Raw genomic sequence first — 20,954 nt, forward strand, 5'->3', positions numbered from 1 at the left:
CTACTGGATTTCACCAATACTGTTTGGTAAGTGGAAGGGACAGTTACACTTTGACATCTTTTGACCCTGACACTGTTTCTCTCAAGTGGGACCCTGAAGAGCTGCTTAATGGTGATTGTGTGTTTTCTCAAGAAGCATCTGATGGTGGGGATGCTAACACGGTTTATGTTAATGAACACTGTCTTGCCTGTCTGCAAGTATATTCTGCTGCAGATGGTAGAGACTGATGGCATTGTTCCTGCTGTTGTTTGAACAGGCGTTTGCATCCTTGCACCCTGAACAGATGCAGTAATGTGCCAATGTGATGTGGTAAACGCTGTAAATATAATCTGAGTAGAGTAGAAGGTGGGGGGGGGGGGGGGGACAGACACGCTTTTTTCCAGACGAAATGACCTTATTATGGTTGCATTGAAAAGCGGCCTAAATGTGGGAAGTTTTTCCCAGCTTCCCTCATAGTTGATGGCACTGCAACCAACTGTCATTGCTCAGACCGGAAAAGTCTGTTCCGATCAAATCCGCTTAACTTGGTCCAGATTGAGTCTGGAATCTTGCACTTCAGACTACCGTCAAGCGGACATTTCTGTTTTGGGTACAGCAGAAGCATGCTGTAAGGCAGTAACTGAAGAGGGGACAGCTATGAAGATACGCTGATTGTCGAGAAAACAGTGTGAGAGGCAATGTGTATCACGTTAAAAGTTGCTTTAATGATCTTGCATTCATCTGACGACATTCAATGAGTTGCTGCATCTCATCGGTGCTCCACAGTCATGGAGGTCATGGTTGCTACCTTCCTACTCTCTTTACACTCCGCAATGCCCAGCTAGGGTGTGCGTTTTGGTCCAGGTGTTCTGCTCCGGACACAGAACATATTCAGACTGAAGAATCTCAGTGAACCGAAGTTGAGCAATTGGAAATAAACCTAGATCACCTTAAAAATTGGGTCAGAGAGGGGTCCCTGGTCCCTGACCAGGGTGTGCTTGCATGTTCTCAGACTGAGAATTTGTTCCAGATAATCAGGGGAAACAAACTCCGGTTCAAATTAACCAAATCAAATGTGTCCAGTCTGAATACATACGGGTACAAGTGTTTGCGATATGGTAACTTAAGCTTCAAGTTGTGTTACTTTAGTCTGGGCATGGGTCTATACAGTTCAAGCAATGGGGAAAAACTGTAAATCAACCACTTTTGTTAGCAAACAATAAACTAACAATTGCCAGTGTCAACATTTTCAGACACAAATGGAACTGATCTGCATGACATTGGTGAAATTGGTGCACAGGCTATTTCTGTAAATTATTCTGTGAAAAGGTGGTGACCATCGGTCAAAAAATGACAAGTCTCTGGAGATAAATGGCCATCCTTTGCTGCAACATATCAAGGGGGTGTGGGATCTTCTTGAAACACTACACTGTCACTCCTGCAAAACATGGATAGACTGTTTTAACCACTGATATAATTGGGATGTTAAAATACATGTACCCTTTAATAAAAAAAGAAACATTTCCTTCTAACATAGACATACTTTAACCTTGGTGTTTAATTTCATGCCCACCTTTCAAAATTTCTCCATAAACCCCTAAACCCATGACCTCCAACCAGAGCTCAGCTGTTTAATTTTTCCATCTGTTTAGAGCTCCTCCCCACCCCCAATAACACACACATTTCAGTGAGTTAATGCTCTTTTTTTATGGCATCACCCTTCCTCTATATAAGCTTTTCCCTGCTTTCCTCTATCAGTCAGTCCGTCTGACTGAGCAGATAAATCTAAGATACTCGTAAAGACAAACCAACAAGCTGCTTCTCCTACCTCCCTGCATTCACTCCCGTTAACACACACGCACACACACCCACACACACACACGCACACCCACACACACCCACACCCACACACACGCACACGCACACACACACACACACACACACACTAGCAGAATCAATGCAATTTCACAAGCTGGCACACACATACGGAGCTTATTAGGTAAAATCCATGAGAATGTTCGGATGGATAAGATCTCAGTAGAATCTGCTCCTTCTTGAGAGGAATGCAACACAGGATCAGAGGTACTGAATTCACATGTGTGCACCAACAGGAACAGAGGATGGATGAAAAACAGAGACGTAGAAGGGTTCTCAGAGTAAATCAGAGAGAAAATGGAAATTATGCAAATAATCAACAAATCAGGTCAAACTAGTTAAAGGCAACAAAGGCTGTTCTGTGCCCGAGTGTCGGTCTGCACTTCTCAACCTAACAGCTCTGCCGAACTGTGAGATCTTGGGTTTAGGACTGTGAGTTCATCAGCGCCCTGACCTCGGATAAAACCATAAGCCAGGCAGGACATTGGCAGAGGATCTAAAAAATGGAAAGGGGTTGGATTTGGCGTTAAACATCTATAACATCTTCCAATCTAGATGAGAAAACCTCTGCAGGGAAATCAGGAATTAAACAAGATTTTCACCAGATACACAATGAAGGGATCCAGAGTGATGAGGCTGATAAATAGCTCTTCCCACAAACTCTAAAAAGCTGAACTGAACTGATAGTCATCTCCACAGGAGAGTCTTTTACATGCTCCATTTTTTCCTATTTGGTCTATATGGTTAAGTCCTATTCACAATGTAAATCCAGTAGCATTTCATGCAAACTCATTTGATCACAATGTCACATTCTCTTAAGGAGGGCTTCATAGCAAATGGCCATGCATGCTCAGCATTCATAATGCATCAGGATGATGTGCCACCACATGTGATCTGTTTGTGGAGCTGAAATCCATTCTTTTAGAGGTTTGATCTGTCAGCATGACAGCTCCTGCAATTGATTTAATCCATTCATTTAAATACAAAACACATCTACACCACAGGGAGCAAATGGAGAGATCCATTTGGTCTGATTTTGATCAAATGTCTTTCTGTAGTCTTTTCAGGAAAACATCAAAATGGAGATATTCTAATTAGTATTTTAAGCCTTTTTCATAAAAGATTAGCAGCACTGGTGTTCCAGCATGGCTTGGATTTTTAACCTCGTCTCACCCTGAGGTGAAATCACAATCAGGAATCCTTGAATCCTATTTTGGATTTTAAGGAGTTACTTCAGAGACAAATGCGCAAGCAGGATCAGTTACACATTCCACAAAAATGCTGTTCATCACCACCAGAGGATTTCTCCCCCAGGTGAAAGGAAGTAGAAGCAATAGAACTAAAATATTTTTTTTCCTTTTCTCCTCTTAATGTTTTCATTTTTAGAAGTTTTCTTTCATTTGTTAAATTACACTGAAGCTTCAGCACAGTTTCAGCAAGGAAGATCTACCTCCCTTACATGTACACTGGGTTGTTACATCACTCTACACACCATTATAAAGAAGGTCTTCACTTACAACCAACAGCTTCTCAGCTTCTCAGCCAATCGTGTTCATATTTTTTGCCTTCAAATTCATGAATGGTTGTCGCTCTCTCTGCATTCTAGATGGTCTCCCGGCCCTCCTCAACCTGGAGTAATGCTTTGGAACGGTCTGGCCTCTAACCACCATCACCACCAACGATTATTGATCTTCTTCTTTTCCTTTGGGCTTTTCCCTTCAGGGGTCGCCGCAGTGAATCAGCTTCCTCCATCTATCTCTGTCTTCTGCATTCCTATCCTCTAATGCACATTTTCCTTTAATTCTTTACTTGCATTCGTAATATCTCTCCTTATTGAGAAGAGTAAACAGGAAATGGTTTAACCCAATCACTATGAAGGGACAGAAAGTGTGTGTTTCATACTCTCTGAAAAATGACCAATAAATCTTAATTTCTTCCAGGGTGCTAACTTATGAGCACAACTGGATGTCCTGAATTTAAATATTGTCTGATAGCAGCCGCTCTGTTTGGGTCAGCTGTAGCATTTCAGTTTTTTGGTTTAGGACGCTTCATGCCAAATGAGTTTCTGTTGAAATGATGGACAAACATCATCTTCCAATCAGTGTTATCCCATAGTACCTACCTTTTTCAGTTCCTTCTTTGCTTTGTTTTTGTATCATTTCATTCTATTTCTGAAAATCGCTTTTGAATTCCAAAACATAATAATTTTATTTTGTTTATTTTTTTTTGGAATTGTGCTTTTGGTTTCTGTAATTTTGAGCAATGTTGTTTTTTAGTACTTGTTTTGCTTTTTTAATTGTCGTGATTTTAAAAATGTTTTTGCATTGAGTGGTTTGTTGATGTGATTTGCCCTGCAGGCCACCGTAGTTAATGGCTTTGTTTGGGGTACATGAATGGGGGGTTTCTGTCGAAATACAAACTTGAATTTTAACTCTGATCATATATAGGAACCATTGACAGTAAATGAGAACTGGACTGAACAAGCCCTCCCCCTCGCGTTCCAAACAGGAAGTACCCGCTTGCTCCAAGAAACAAAAATCCCATAAACTTCTATTAAGAAATAAACAGATTTTACTCTGTCATTCTGTTTGTTAGAATAATCGTTCTTTTTCTACAACCTTTTATTAAAAATTTCTTGCTAATCTTAATTTTTTTCATGATAGTTTTTCTGTAGCGCAAGTTATTCAAGTTATAAACTGACCAATCAGATGCCTCAATAAAAGTAGGTGGCCTCACTTCGAACGTTCGATTGACAGATTCTCCCGAGCATGCTTTCAGGGGAAGGGGTGTGGCTTTCCAACGTGCTCACTCCTGATTGGACAGAGTGGTTGGCAAAGAATAGACAGACCTACCACGGCGTACTGAGCACGTCTGCTTCCACCATGGTGACGAACAAATCACGGGAAAATGGCGACTGAATGGACTTCGATTGGTTGGAACCGGAAGCGAGGCATTTTCTATGGATGATGTCACAAGCAATCCGTCCGGTTATACATTTTACAGTTAATGATGGGAACATATACGCAGAAACAATTACAATCAACCATCATTAAACAGACCAGACTTACTGCTTATGTGCTCATCTAGCAGCAGATTATGAATTTATTTGGAAGTAAAAAACTGAACAAAGATAAAATAAACTCACTTAAATCATTAATGCACGCACTGCAAAGACTGAAATCTTAAATTAAAAAACGGAGTCCCTCCTAACTGGTGCAGCTGCAAACTCAGGCAAGACTGCCATACATGGATCAGATGATGTCATCACTCACTTAACGAGCATGAGTCCGACTGACTTTTTACCGTCTAATAACTGGAACTTTAAGTCAAAGGAGACCTATTCATAACATTATTTACTGAGTCTTTAGCTCAGTCTTTCTTTTCTTATTCACAGAAGGGCTGTGCGCACCACAGCCATGATGGATTTTTTATTAGGCACACCTTTGAAAAATCCAGTGGCACGTGTGACCAAAACACACTGTCCAGGGCCCTGAAGTGTTTTTAAGAAATGACTCCATTTTCTGTGTGTAACATCAGATATCATTTTCTTTAGACCCCATCAAATTGACATTTTGTCAAATGACATCTCAAAACAAATTGCAAAGATCACAATCTAGAAGAGTGAAATCAAACCTACAGTGTCACACAAGCCAACTTTCCGCTAGATGAGTCCGATTTATCCTCCAAAGAATGGAACGCACACGATCTACAATGAGAAACAGAAAAGAAGGAACAACAAACGAACTGACTGCACAGAACAGTAACTGCATTTTATGGGATCATGTGTGCCGTCCCCTGGAACAACAATGACACTTAAAGTTCAGAGAAAAACATAACTGCTTCAAAAATGTATTTCTAAATCCCAACCTTTATTGTGAATTAAAGTCTTTTCATTTACTTCTTTTGCACACTTTGATTTTTTTTTTTTGTTGTCCTTGCAGTGTTGTGTGTTGTTTAGCTTGAAATTTGTTTAAAAGGAAAATAATGTCTAAAAGGTGAATTGTAAATAGCTGGTTCTGTTTTAATCCTTTATTTTGTACATTATATCTATAAGGAATAAATAACAAACAAAACCACCTAAAGAGCCGTTTGGTGTCAAAAGAGCTGGTTCTGTTTAGTGAACCGATCCAAAAGAGCCTGATCTCTGCGAAGAGTCAGAATTCCCATCATTATAACCAAAGAGATCGACGACAAAACAAGGAAAGGCGGAACCATTTTGTAGTCTTCTGATAATATGCCTACAATGAAACTCAGTTGAAACAATAACTACATTACCCAGAAGCCATTAGTGTCAGTCACGATCTCCCACTCAAAACTAAAGTGCAGCGATCATGTATAGATGGTTGTGATGGAGAGAGTTACAACAACAGAAAAAACTACATCCAGCGAAGAATCAAGATGAAAGATTCTTCTGTTAAGTTCAGAGAACTGGTAAGGAAGTCAGATGGAATACAAAAAAGAGAGAATTAAGTACGATGGGGATGCAGTGTCATATACAGCTTGTAATCAAAAATTACACTGTAACTTGCCTTACAAATGAAAACCCAAAAACGTATAATTCAAATGACAATTAGATTTAATGTTTTACGTAAAGGGAAAAATATAAGGGAGGAGCCGGATCATTTTGAGCATTGGGAGTCAGCTTACCAGGATGGGACAGGACAGGATTATCTTTTAAACTTTGGTCTGGGAGCGGGACGGGACAGGAGTGAAAATCCACTTCTGTTTGTCCTGAGCCACATACCAGCACACTGACACCCCTCTCTTCCCAAATGTGCTCTTTGTGTAGATCTGCAAGGCCTTTGTGAGACTCCATAAGGTTCAAGAAGCTCACTGAGAAAAAACAGTGGATCAGTTGAGGTAAAAGACTGAGCTCCTAATGAAAAAATGCCAGACCACACATGAAAACAGGCCATTCTTTAAAAAGTCACAACATGGCAACACCTGAGAGGAACAAGAAACCAAGATGCATGGTTGGAAGATATGTGTGTGTGTGTTCGTTCTTGTGTGTGTGAGTGTAGGTACATCCTTAAACCTGCAGGGGGTTTCTAACAAAGATCCGCTCTGCTGAAATTTCAGGCTTGTTCATTCTTTTATCAGATTGTGTAACTTTGAGGGCTTTTGCCTTTGCAGGATCCATCAAACTCAACCATCTTTCATTAATATGTTCACAGACATGCAGGCGAGAAGACGCATTTCCAGAGAATCCAGAGATCTCAGATCAGCTGTTTATAAAAAGCTTTTGTGTTTGTGTCCAAACGTTTTGCCATGAGTTTGTCTTTATTTGTTCTGAATGCGTTAAAAACATTTATGGGGCGATGGATGGGCCTTTTTCGCTTAAGATAAAACAGAATCAATACAGAAATACAACAATCTTTTAATGAAGCAGCGTGGATACGCATGTTTACCATAATAGAGGCAATGTTTCAATCTACAAAGTAATTAAAGTTGGTTATTAGCAGAAAAAGATAAACAGGGCTGTTTTTTTTTAAGTCAGAAGGCGTCGGTGATAAAATTATCATTTGCACAAAATCCATTAGCAAGTGTGGAACGATTTTCGGTGTTTTTGTTTGCCTAGGACTCATTTATTGTGTGAGGGTGGCCCTTATTTAAGTCATGCTGTCATTGTGGTTTAATATACATTTGTGTACCATAGTTTGAAAGGCCAAATCAATAAACATCAACGAAGAAAAAACGTTTCTTTTTTAACAGAGAAATTTCACAAAAGTGGCATTTATTTGAAAACATTTCCATGCATTAAAGCAGCTCTGCTCCGCCAGAGGATCCCACTTGATGATGTAAGGTGAGTTAAAACACACACAGACGCATTTGTGTCCATGCTTTCTGCAGCATTCATGTGGAAATGCAGTGTTGTTCTGCTGAACCTTCATCTTTTACCAATCTGGACCTACAACTTAGAGAAAGCTACATCCTGGATTTTGACCTTGAATCTTACTTTTCTTTATGCTGAAGAGTGTTTCGAATGTGGAATCTGAGCCATGCTCTGCAGAACCCGAGGAGGTGGAATGAGTCCAGCTGACATCATTTCAGTGATTTATCTGTATTGTAAATATTTCAGAGTGAGCTGCTCCTCCAGGGTGTTGTCTTCATTCATTTTTAAGCGCTTCAGTTGTACTCCAGCTGCCTGTCTCTCACCTTGTGTGTGGCGTCCCACACATCTGGGCTGTGAGGGGGCAGGCGGGCCTTCCTACACAAAGCCGTGTTCTAGTTTTGGTCGTAACGAGCTGACACATTAATAGCTTGCTGTGCCAATTTTTGAAAGTGGCAGGCCAACGCCCTGATGAGAGTCTGACAGTTTGCATTTCAATTTGAATTTTGACACAAATAAAGCACTACGTTATGCAAATGAAAATGCTTTGTACCAGGGGGCGCTGTTTTGCAATTTGATTTGAATTTTGGCTCAAAAACAGCATGACATTTTACTATGTAATAGATTTGAAGTTACTTTAAAATGAGTTTAAAGAAAACATATATTGAAATGTAATTTTTTAATGTTGAATTGTAAATTGCAAAATGCATTGTCATTTGAATTACAACCCATGATAATTTTAAATGCCGTATATTTTTATTTAATCTTTTATTTCTAAAATTGTCATATTGAATTGTAAATTTTAATATTGAATTTGATATTGCAAAGTGTATCTTCATATTTCAAGCCTGACTTGCATATCCTCCCCTGACCTCAATCCTGTTGAGAACCTTTGGAGCATCCTCAATCAGAATATCTGTGAGGGTGGGAGGCAGTTCACATCCAGACAGGAACTCTGGGAGGCCATTCTGACATCCTGTAAAGAAATTCAAGCAGAAACTCTCCCAAAAATTCCCAAGTTCAGCAAATGCAAGAATTGTGAAGCTGCTTCAAAAATAAGGGTCGTTCAAATGTTCAAATGAAAGTTGACCTTTTAAGATGTTTTTGATTGGAATAGGTTTAGATTTCAGTAAATATGATCTTCTACTACAGCAAATTCAACAAATGACCATTTTCAGTTCTTTAGAATCTAGAAAATCCTATCCTGTTATCTTAAGGAGGTTTGTTCAATAACATTTAATAAATGCTTTAATGGTTAGTGACCTGAAAATTATGCTGACTGTCAGTTGCATTGAGGATTTAGAAAAATCATAGTAAAATCATTTGGAAGGCGCTGCGTGCTGTATAGTGATCTCATTTTGGAACAAAGCAATAAAGGAAGACTTGTCCTGTGTTTTTTACATCACTGCTTCTGGATAACAGTAGAAGTAAAAAACTGTAAAATTCTGTTGTTTTTTAAAAATACATATCCTACCTGAACATCACCACACCTGATGACCTTATGTGCTTGAAGAAGGGAAAGTGACCTGAAGGAGAGAGCGAGCAGACAGGAGGAGGGAGGGGGGCCATAACATTAAGAAAAAGCACTTGTCAGGTCGTCCATTAGAGTACCATTACAATACCAATCTCTGTTGGTATGCCTCCAGTCAGCAGAGGGTAGATGAGATCATTACCTGTGACTGCAAGGCTAATGTCAGGAATGGCCTGAGAACACACACACACATATGCACACACACACACAGACTAAAAGAATAATGTGTCTCTGCCTGACTAACAAAACTAGGATGACCGTAGGGCTCTTGGATAAGGAAGCCTGTTTTACAAGCAGCCATCAACACCAGCAGATGAGAAGAACAAGAGGATCAAGATGAGACACCAAAAAGGCAAAAGGATGAACAGAAGAGCGTCTTATTGGAAATATGGTGGGAACATATAGCTGCCTCTCTTAGGTGAAGGTTCACTGCAACAGGAAGCAGGTACAGCTCCAGACATGATGAGACTCAGAATATGCTCATTATAGGTGGTAAATGACAGAAACACAGTTTGTAGGGGTGGATGTAGGTCACTGTGTGAGGATGGCTGACCTGGTCTCTAATTACCTTCACCATCACCTTTATATCTCATGTTTTGCAACAGATACCAATGCAAAAATAAGCAGGAGGAGGAGATGGGGGGAAGGGGGGGGGGGGTTGCAAATCATCAATCATCTGATCTAGATTATTTCCAGATATAATGATGGACTGCCCTTCATCCATTTTTAAAAGCTATGGGGGTGGGGGGATTCTATGACTATAACCCCCAGCTCTGCAGATATATTTGCATGTAAATTCTCAAAACCTTAATAATAAATTCTCACCTAATCATAAAATGTTTCAGATGGGGCAGTGATGCGCAGGGGAGGTTCGTTTCTTATAGCAGAACACACATGCATGACCACAAACTGGGTTGTTGTTGTCGCACCTCTACACACACACACACACACACACTGAACTGCATATGTTAATTCCGAGCCTGTCTTTCGTTTCCAAATTCAGAAAAATCCCTTTCAAAGAGTTTTTTTTATTTTGACTTCTACTGAATGTCTTCAACGTTACCATGCAGTTCAGAAATGCACAACTGAAAGCCCCCTTTATGAACACCCACAATGTGTCGGTGTTGTAACTATGTCAATCATGTCAAAAAGCAGCAGAATATGAAACATTTTATGGCACATTCATTATAGACAAGAAAAATAGAAAAGGAATTAATCATGGTGTATACGGCTGTCTAGATTTGTATCTTTTGTCCGTTTCTGGCTTCATAAGCTGTGAGGATGTTTTGCAGGAAATTATACAGTGGGCATTGACAGAGACTAGTGAGTGCTCTGGTGTACAAGTGTTATGATCTTTCTCTTTTCTTTTCTGGTTTTCCTTCAGGGGTCACCACAGCGAGTCAGTTTTCACATCGTCTATTTCTGCATCGTCTTCTGTAACACCAGCTACCTTCATGTCTTTGTTCATTGCATCCAGAAACCTCTTCTTTGGTCTTCCTCCAGACCTCTTGCCTGGCAGCTGTAGAATCAGCATCCTTGTACCTTCACCTGTTCAACAACCCCGTCAAAACCTCTTCTGCAATCTCTTACACCTTCATGCCAGTGTTATGATTTGTTGGATTTATGCAATTATAAACTCTAAAGTTCCACATGTGTAGCAAATGTAGTCAAATGTAGTTTCTACACATTAAATGATATAGGTCATGAGAAACTGTAAGGGTTAGTATGAAACTTTTTAAGAATTTCTTCTTTTTCCAGTTCTGCATCATAGCGTTTTTCTTTGCAAAGTGATCTTTTAAATGCTATTTTACAGAACGACCATTGTGTACAATATCTCTCTTATCAAATGACAAGCTGTCTTTTAAAATTCACTCCAATCAGTTGTAGCAGCATTTTAAGTTCACTTTGTTCCAAGTCATAGTTAATCGTACAACAGAAACTTTAACCACATTGAAAAAACCAAAACCTCCACATTTCACACGTTTCACATGGTACGTTTTTCATTGTGCATCATCCAGCCTCTCCTGGTGGTGCAGAAACAGTGTTCTCCATAGAATAGTCCTGAATTATTGACTCTTGATCTTTTAAAACAGGATAATGAGAGCAGATGTGATTCTAGAGTTCTTTGTCAAAGCGTTGTTTCAAATCTGTTAAAAATGGTAGAAAAACATGTATCTGCAGGAAGGAAACAAGAAGGAAGGAGTGTCACTAAAACAATGTTTAGTAATTGCTTTCTTTCTGAACTGTTTTAATTCTTATCCCCAACTCTGTCTTTCATTTGCCTCTTCTATTTCTTATGCCCCATACTCCCCTGCATTTCCTAATAACCCATGATGAGTTCTCCACACATGAGCACCCTCCCATCAGACACCTGCTGGAATGCTCACACAACAACACACTCGCACACTTTGTGTTGGACATACAGGGGTCTGATGATGACAGTCCTCAGCAAGGCAATTAACAGCCTTGTTCCTCAGTGACACAACAAGTCAAGGAGAGGAAGAAAAAGAACATTATCCAGCAAAGACGCATCTTTAGGGTTTAATTATTCTAGCATGTTGCTCCCCAGTTAGACTTGAAAACTCTAAATCCCAGCAGTGAAGCAAGATAATTTGTTAAGAGCAGGAGTAGAGGAAATATGTGGAGAAGAAATAGAGTAAATGCAAGCAGACAAGTCCCAACATGGCACAAAGGTAAGATCATCAGCTTTTCATTGACAGTGAAGGTCTACCCGAATGGCAGCCAAAGCCTAAAGCAATAGTAGAGTACAGTAAAATGGCTCTTCAACTCCTTTTGTTGAGGTGTTTCCTACATGTTCTTTTGCAGGAAGTCTTACAAACAAAATCAAACTTCAGAAGAAAGCTTCTACAGTATCTTACAGCCACCGAGAACGTCTCAGTGACCTCCATGAAGAGGTGGCGAAAGGGACTTTGAAGTGAACAAGTAGGGAAGGATAAATGGAGGACTAAACTCATGCCAAAATCAGAAAGTATAGAAATGCACTAAGCTCTTGAGTTCTATGTAATTCTAAGCTAGCATAACAAGAAGAGGGAAGTAGAGAAAATGGTGAGAAAATCAGCACAGAAAGCGTGGAAGCATGGAAAAATGCTGAAAGGAGTGGGGGGCATAAAGGAGACAATAGAAGGGAGGGGTGGAGGCTGAAGAGCAGCACAGACACCAGGCCATGCCTGCAGCATACTGATGCAGCTGTAAAGCATGCGGTCAGAAGGGGCTTGAATGGGGAGCATGTGCTGTGAGAGGCTGGTTTACAGCTCAAACAATTAAGCCTACATGTATGTTTGCATGCGTTATTTATAATAAACTTAAACTTAAAGGGGCCATGGGATGAATGAGAAATCCCACGTTTTTGATTGTTAGTGCATATGTGATTGTGTTCAGATGAGTGTTTGTTCTGCAGTACACTGAAGATGGTGGTTGTTCGTTCTGTTCTGTGTGTCACCTCATCCAAAGACTTTGGCTGGCATTCTCCTGATCTCTAGTGTTCTATGCACATGGGCAGGTTGACAAGAGTGAAAACATTTAGCTGGATTATGATGGAAAAGCAGAGGAAGACTGCATACATCAGGACGTACACAACGAGCTTGAAATCCACCAGCCACTTGTTAACTTGGATCTCAAACACCACAAGTGCCATGGAGCCCAGAAGAAGCACCAGTGAACACACCAGCCCCTGACTGTTCATCCAAAGCTGACACAAATAGTTTGAATTGCCCAGGGATCCCCCAGACCCTCCAGAATATCAAACACATTACTTCCAATAGTGTTGGAAAAAGCCAAGTCTCCCAAACCTTGTCGATAAAACTAGTTATACTGTCTGGAATGCTTGTCCCTGCAACCAGGAAGGTGATGCCCATGAAGACATCTGCGTGTGTAGCCAACTATTGTGTCAATCCAGATCACCACACAGACGGCAATTTAAAGAGTAGGCAAAAGGAAAGAGAGCATAAAGAACTTCTCCCAGAGAAGCTTAGTACAATTTGGGATGGTGGAGTACAACTTGAGAAACGGAGGCCACCACAACAATTATATATCTCTGCTGCCAATGCCACTTGGAACATAAAATGGCGAGATGGTGTCATTTTGCTCTGCTTCAGTAGGTTTGTCCTCCAGGCACGTTTCCATTCTTAAACTCCGTCTTCCCATCAATCACTTTTTTTTTACTTGTCCTGGCCTGCAGCTGAGAAAACAGGTCAGACCTGCAACACTCCTATGCTGGACAGATGTTAGTGTTGCAATTGAAGGTTATGGATCTTCTTATGTTATTGTTATTCTCAATAACAATAACAAAAAAAGACGACTTTTCCTTTGTGTGTATCGCTACCGTGTTAGGCTTGTTCTTCTCGACAGTGTGACTCACCGGGATGTCAAAATTGAGCTTGTAATCCGCTGGAAGTTGCGGCAGGAATTACGATCAGCAAGCAACTCCAGTCCAACAGGAGGAATCCAAATCCAGAAATACAAAAACAGTACGGGTACAAAGCAAAACTCATGGGTCAGGGCAGAAAACAGATCACAACGTTCAAAAGGCACACAAGACTTAGCAGGCTGGGGGAACAGTTTATGGGCACTTTACACTCTAGCCCCAGGTAAAGTAAGAGAGCTGCTTAAGGAACTATCATGCCTGAGTAGCTGCTCTCTCTCCCTCTGCTGTCTGTACTCCGTTTCTGCTAATGGCTTCACTCATTTCACTGGTGACTTCCTCTACTTACTTGTTCTGCTTCGTCACCCTTTTCGTTGCTCCAATAGTCTTTGTCGTGTACCCGTCTGTTTGTCAAATGTTTTACTTTCTGCCACCAGGTCCAGTCTCCAGCATTTTGGTGTCCTACACCTCCAGTTCCTGACACCATCACCACAGAGCCACGACTGTACACTTTGGATGTTCTCCATCTCACTGCTGGCTGCAGCATTACCGTTGGCCTGCATGAGGCCCAAGTAGATTCTGCGCTATCCTTGATTGTGCCCCACAGTCTCATGGGAACTGCCACGGCACAGTCTGCTATCGTAAGGCAGCATGATTCAAGTCGATATAAGAACTATTTAGTCACAGTTCCATAAATGTCCTGCTAAAGAACATGTTACATTTTCTATTGTAACACATTTGAACTGTTTCTCTTTTGGCTTTTCCCATCAGTGGTCGCCACAGCGAACGAGTCGCATGGTAAACTTGGCAATGTTTTACGCCGGATGCCCTTCCTGACATTGTAACACATTTGAACTAGTTAGCTTAAATCATTTTGCTAAGAAGTGCATAAAAATAAAGTGTAATAATAAAACAAAGGGGTTTGTGTGAGCTGAAGGAACTTATTTAAAAGGATCTAAGACTGGACAAATTTGATGGCTTCCCAAATGGATGGTATGGCCTGAAGGCTGTCTTTCTCTGTGCAGTAAACAATGGCAGAGCCATCATCTCTTTGTGTCAGTCAACCTGAAATGGAAATTAAAAGATGGATTGTTTGCAATCCATTAGATCAGTATGTAGCAAGGCGATAAAGTGCATTCCTGCATTTTCAAAAGAAACTGAGACTGAGATGGTTTGGACATGTCCAGAGGAGAGACAGTGAAACTGAGCTCAAAACTGTATTGCTGGAAAGTTTTGAATATTGCTCACAATTTTTTTTTCTTCAACCTTCACCAAAACAGATCTGTCATGCAGCTTTTCTCCAAAACAATTCATGCTTAGTTTTACACTGGAATTGCTGATTTTGTAAAGATTCTTCTTAGCTGCACAACAACCACTAGTTTAGTCAGTAATAGCAAAGTGGACACCTTATTCATCTTCTCCCTCACGTGGTCATGGGGCTGTCGGAGCCTATCCCAGCCACTTACGGGCGTAGGCAGGGGACACACTGGACAGGTTGCCAATCTGTCACAGGACCACATATCACACACTCATTCACTCTCACACCTAGGGACAATTAAGAGCTGCCAATTGACCTATGGAGCATGTTTTTGGACGGTGGGAGGAAGCCGGAGACCCAAGCACAGAGAAAACATGCAAACTCCAATCAGAAAGGTCCCCCATAGTTGTTCTTTTTCAGGTCCTCCAGCCAGGTCTTGAACCAGGGGCCTTCTTGCTGTGAGGCAAGAGCACTAAACCACTGGACACCTTATGTGCTCTGAATATTTGACGGCAGTTGACCTCTTCTGGAACTCTTTTATATTTTTTTGTCCTATGAAGCACTGGACTACTCTATGAATTGCCAAAGACCCTAGACACAAAGAGACTCTCGGCCTAGGATAGCCTGTCCACAGCCATTTCCCCACTCTTTAATCTCAGCCAGCAGCTGAAGAGAGCAGCGCTGCACATTCCATTAATGTAAAGTGGGGCTTGAAGGCCTGTAATTTATTTGCTCTGCAGACTCGCCTCCCCTCATCTCAGTCATACTGGCTACCAGCCACCAAATACTCCCCCTGATACCTGCCGACACGCATCCCCCTGTGCACAGCATTTTATTCCATTTCATTCTCTTTCTGCTTTTGCCTCACCGTCTCTTTGTCACTGTCCTACCCTTTTTACCTCTTTGTGCCCACTGCTGTCTCCTTCCAGCCAAAACATTGTTTTTTCTAAGTTTTCTGGTGTATTTACCACATACAGCACAGGAGGCTACCTTGTGCCTGATTCATTATGTCAATCTTACAGTTGTTCTAAGGTTACTCTCTTCTTCTGTGTTGGAAAGCAAAAAGAATAAAGAGAGGAACCAGGATGTTCCAATAATAAGAAGTCCTTTTATTTCTCCCTCAGCGAGGGAGCAAAGCACGGCAAAATTTTAAAAAGTTATGTACAGTTAAACAGATTAGGATTTTGATCCAGATTTAGCAAATTATTAGATGAAAAAGTCTGGTCAAAAATGCTTATTGTAGAGTCTGACAGCAGCAGGAAGGAAAGACCTGGAGAATCTCCCCTTCACACAGGGAGGGAGGATCAGTCTGTCACTGAAGCTGCAGACATGGCACCCTGGAGTGGGTGAGACATGTGGTCCATCATGGATGTTGGGTTTTTGTATCCCACCTCGCTGAATGATTCCAGGGTTAAGGGTACAGCTGCAGCTACGGCTACTGCTCTGGGAAATAAACTGTTTCTCAGCCTGTTCAAAATGAGATTAGAAAAATTACTCATCATTTTTTTCTTTGCGTTAATATTAGTCGAATGACGACTGGTGACATGGCTGAAGAAAAAAATGCAGAAGAGGTTGTTTACTGATACAATTGCTTGTGAGGTTTGTCTCAGATATTGTTGGCCACAAGTCCTCTTGCTGTCTCAGACCCTTTTGGATAGTAATCCACTCTTTCTCTGACTGTGACATGTCTTTCCAAACAACATGACAACTTGGAATTAATTGCCAATGCCTTGCAGAGCCAATGGTTTCTTTCCTTAAGTAACATTGAAGAAATGTCTGTAGCAACTATGTGTGACCCGAAAGCCAAATTCTGTGCTTACATTGGGGGCACTGAAAGCTTTCTAAGTTGCTACTCAATGCTTAAAACTCCTGGGAATGAGAACATCTGTTTATCTCAGTGGAAAACACAGAAAATCACGAAGGATGAGAGAGTATCAACAATCACAGTAAAGAGGGAGAAAACAACAGACTATAACCTCAACACAGATTTCCAGAAGAGGCTTTTCCATTTTAGGTGCGATGTTTTCAATATTAAATGGCAGGTTGATGCCTACATGGAGCTCAGAAGCAGCTTCAAGCACCGCAAGTTCCTCTTGCATGTAATTTTAGCAAATATTTCTTGTGAAGGTACAGGAAAAGAAATACAATCTGTATATTCTGGAGGTTCACACAGCAGGCCAGTCTGCACATTAGAGTCCTCTACCACTAGTGAATGAGAGCCATACACCTTCTGTGATATCACCCTCCAGAAGAGCCTTTCGCCATTTGGGCCCAGCTCGATCCAGCTCTGAAGATGGTGAGAGAACAACACCAACAAGTTAGCATACTTATTTTTTCTCAGCGAAAGGTTTGCAACGTAGTATTTACAAAAGTGACATTTATTCTATCTCTCTACAGTATCCTGCAAATATAGGTTCGCACAATTAACATAGCATTTCTTTGAGGCTTGTCATGGCAAGGGGGGCACCAGAAGGTGTGGGTGGATCCCTCCAGAGGTCAGGCTACCGGATTGTAGCCCATGGAGCAGACATTCCTGATGCCCAGAGCTTGTGTTAACCCTTCTGCTATCCTAGGCACTTTAACATTGGGAGTTGGGTCATGTAGACCCACTAGACAGTGCTCTGAACCTTTTTTCTTCAATGATTTGTGATCTTCACTGGTGTCCATGGATTACATGAAATCTTTCCACCTTTATCCACCTTTGTCATGGTAGGGAGAACACGTCAATGTAAGGGTGGGGTCATCTAAGATAGCACAAGGGTTAAAAGCTGGACACATATGTCAAGCTATACGATGTTCCCAGAGACTGATTTTGAACCCAAGACTGAGGAATCTGCAGTAGCTGCCAAAAAAGGTACATTGACAAACCACCAAATTTTCAGTCTAAAACTGGGCAAAAAAATTACAGAGGCATGTCTGTGTAAAAGGGAAGAAGGTATTTTAGACTGTTCCTGCTTTTGTCATGTTGTGTTTGCTTGAAAGGTTATTCTTGGTTGTCGTTTTGTTTTTGTACTTCCTACATGTCATGTTTTGTCATGCTTTTGAGTTTTACTTCCTTAGTCCCAATCTCTCCTGATCTTGTTCACCTGTGTCTTGTCAGTGCTGGTTGTATTTAAGTCTCTGCCCTCCTCTTGTGCTGGTCCATTAACGTCCATTAATGTCTCTTCCCTGACTCCCTTCTGTCATGTGCTCATGCTATGCCCACAGTAAGTTTAGTTTTGGTTTTGTTACCCTGCTCTGCAGCACTTTTTGTTAAATTAATAAACCCCTTGCCCTGGAACCGTGTTCCTCTGTCTCTGCATTTTGGGTCCTTAATGTTCACCAGCCCCTCCCAACCTGACAGTCAGACAGACATGTTTAGAATCACAATTTTGTTTACAACACAACATTCATGTCATCCACAAGCAATAATGTTTTCCATCAAACTTAGTTAATAATAATGATTTAATTTCCAGTAATGATTTGATTAAAGTTTTCAAAAAGGTTATCAAAAGATTTTCCAATACAGCTGTCAAGGTTTTTTTAAATAACACTTTTCAAACAAAGTTTTTTCAATTACGGTTATATTCAAATAAAGTTTTCATAAAACATCTTTTCCCAAATAAATTGGACTTTCTAAGCTTTCCAAAGTTAATTTGAGTTAGTCAGTAATATGATCAAATGCAAGCAAAAAAAAAAAACAGCTGTGAAACTTCAGTCAAAATTAAAAAAGTATCTGAAATCGATGGTCAAAAACAAACACAAAGACACACTCTTATTTTGGCCAAAACACACTAATATATACAAAAAGCAGGTTATGCTAGCTCCCACGGTAAGTTTGAGGCTAGGGAAGTTGATAACCTCAGCTTTCGGTTCCAGAAATTGAGGTATGTTTTAGGGTAAGTCAAGTTGCCATGGCAACTCATGCTCTGAACATAACCTGGTCTGGAGCAGGTTTAGTTGAAGGTTAGTTTGTTTTCAGAGAGGTGAAGCAGCATGGCGTGTCCATTTGAGGATGATTTAGTGGATGAAGAAGCTCAGATAATACTTTTTCCACCATGAGAGGGTGATGAGACCACGTATGGATGTTGGAAAAATAAACTTTTTTACTTTGATCTAACGTAATTATTTGCTTCAGTTAAGATAATCAAAGATCTTTTTTTTTTGTTAGGTCACCTTAAAAATAACACGTAGTTTTCAGACAGTTATTTTGCTTTCATTCAAATTAATTCAATTAAGTAGGTGTAACTTTGGTGATGCTGTTAGATCGGCACCGCAAGGGATTGTGGGATATCATTCCCTCTGCCTGTCTGGACGGATTTGAGTTCAAGTGTGGCTTTTTGACCAAATGTGTTTAGTTGTTTAGCTGTTTTATTGTGTTTTACCGTGTTTTGCAGAGTTATTTTGTCCTACTTTGCTCAAGTCTCTGCACCATGAGGGAGAGGGAGGGAGAGGATGATGAGTTTATATAGCACCCCTACAGTCAACTGTTGACAATGTTGGAAAATTCCTAAATGGAAGGATGCACAAAGCACAAGCTGTTTTGTTCTTTTTATTGTTAGAAAAATGAAGATCTGCCGGCTCAAACTTAGACATATGAGAGTTCAAGAATTATAATTCATTACGATGGAAAAAAGATTACTTGAATTGGAGAAATATGACATTTAGTTAATAAATATGTAAGTTTGAGTTGTATTAACAACTATTGAGTTTTATAGACGTAAGAAATTAGGTTGAATAAATTTAACTCAATTACTTGTTACCAATAGAAGTAATTCATTTAAGTTGGCAAAATTGTATAAGTTATATATATATATATATATATGCGTCACATGAAAATGGAAATAAGATCAGAAACTCGTGCGTTTACTTTGTCTGTTCTTCTACTACAAGCAGAAACTCTTTCTTTTGATGATGCAGCCGTGTTACTTTTTTGATGGGTTTATACTCTTCATACGCCGTCATTAATCTCAGACTCCGTCTCACTGAAGTATAGCGCTCTCTTTTTTTTCTCCACGCATTTCCATGGTGACTCCAGAAATCGGCGATCCATTGAGAATGTTTTTTTATATACTTGCTGTGCACGTGCATTAACCCAGGGTTACCAAGTCAAGCGTAATTACGCTAACTCATATCCGGTCTTTTGGAACCGACATACCCAGAGTAAGCAAGTTCAGGCGGATTTCAGCCAGAGTTCAGGGTTAAAGTCTGGCTAGTTTAAACATGCTTCCTGGAATACCCCCCTGGAATTGGTCAATTTGGTCTGACTGGGTTACACACCAAAGAAAGAAAGGTAGTTTACCCTCTCTGGGGGGGTGGAGTGCTGCTGCCCCAGGTGGAGGAATTTAAATATCTTGGGGTCTTGTTCACGAATAAGATTGGAGTGTGAGATCAACAGGCAAATTGGTGCAGATTGCTGTACCGGTCAGCTGTGGTGAAGAAAAACCTGATTCAAAAAGCAAAGCTCTTCATTTCCCGTTAGATCCTCATTCCCATTCTCACCCTGAGCTCATAACTGAAAGAACAAGGTCCTGAATACAAGCGGTTGAAATGAGCTTTCTCTGTAGGGTGGCTGGCCACTCCCTTAAAGATAGGGGGAGAAGCTTGGTAACCCAGAAACACAGAGAGCTTGGAGTAGAGCTGCTGCTCCTCCACATCCAGAGGAGCCAGTTGAGATGGCTCAGGCATCTGCTCCGGATGCCTCCTGGACACCTCCCTGGAAAAGTGGCCTGGGGAAGACCCAGGACAGACTGGAGAGACTACATCTCTCAAATTAACTTTGTGCAGCGGCAGGGTAATGATGTAAGACCCTGGAACCAAATGCTTTCACGTTTTCATGTTTCTGAGTATCAAAAGAAAGGATGACAAGTGTGAGGTTTCACACTTTGGTTTGATCATTTATTGCAAAAAAATTGGATTTGACTGCGAAAAGTATTTAATAGTATCAAATTGATTTAAACTGCTCCTAATCCCACAATTATGGTGTCCATTCAGAGCCTAAACTATTGCGCATCAAAAGCATAAAACCGCGAATCAAAACCCAAATCCGCGAATCAAAATGCATAAAATTGAGAACCGAAACCCACAATTTGCAACCAAAATATGTAACCCAAAGCCCAAT

This window comes from Oryzias latipes, chromosome 4 (assembly GCF_002234675.1).
Source record: "Oryzias latipes chromosome 4, ASM223467v1".
Lineage (NCBI taxonomy): Eukaryota > Metazoa > Chordata > Actinopteri > Beloniformes > Adrianichthyidae > Oryzias > Oryzias latipes.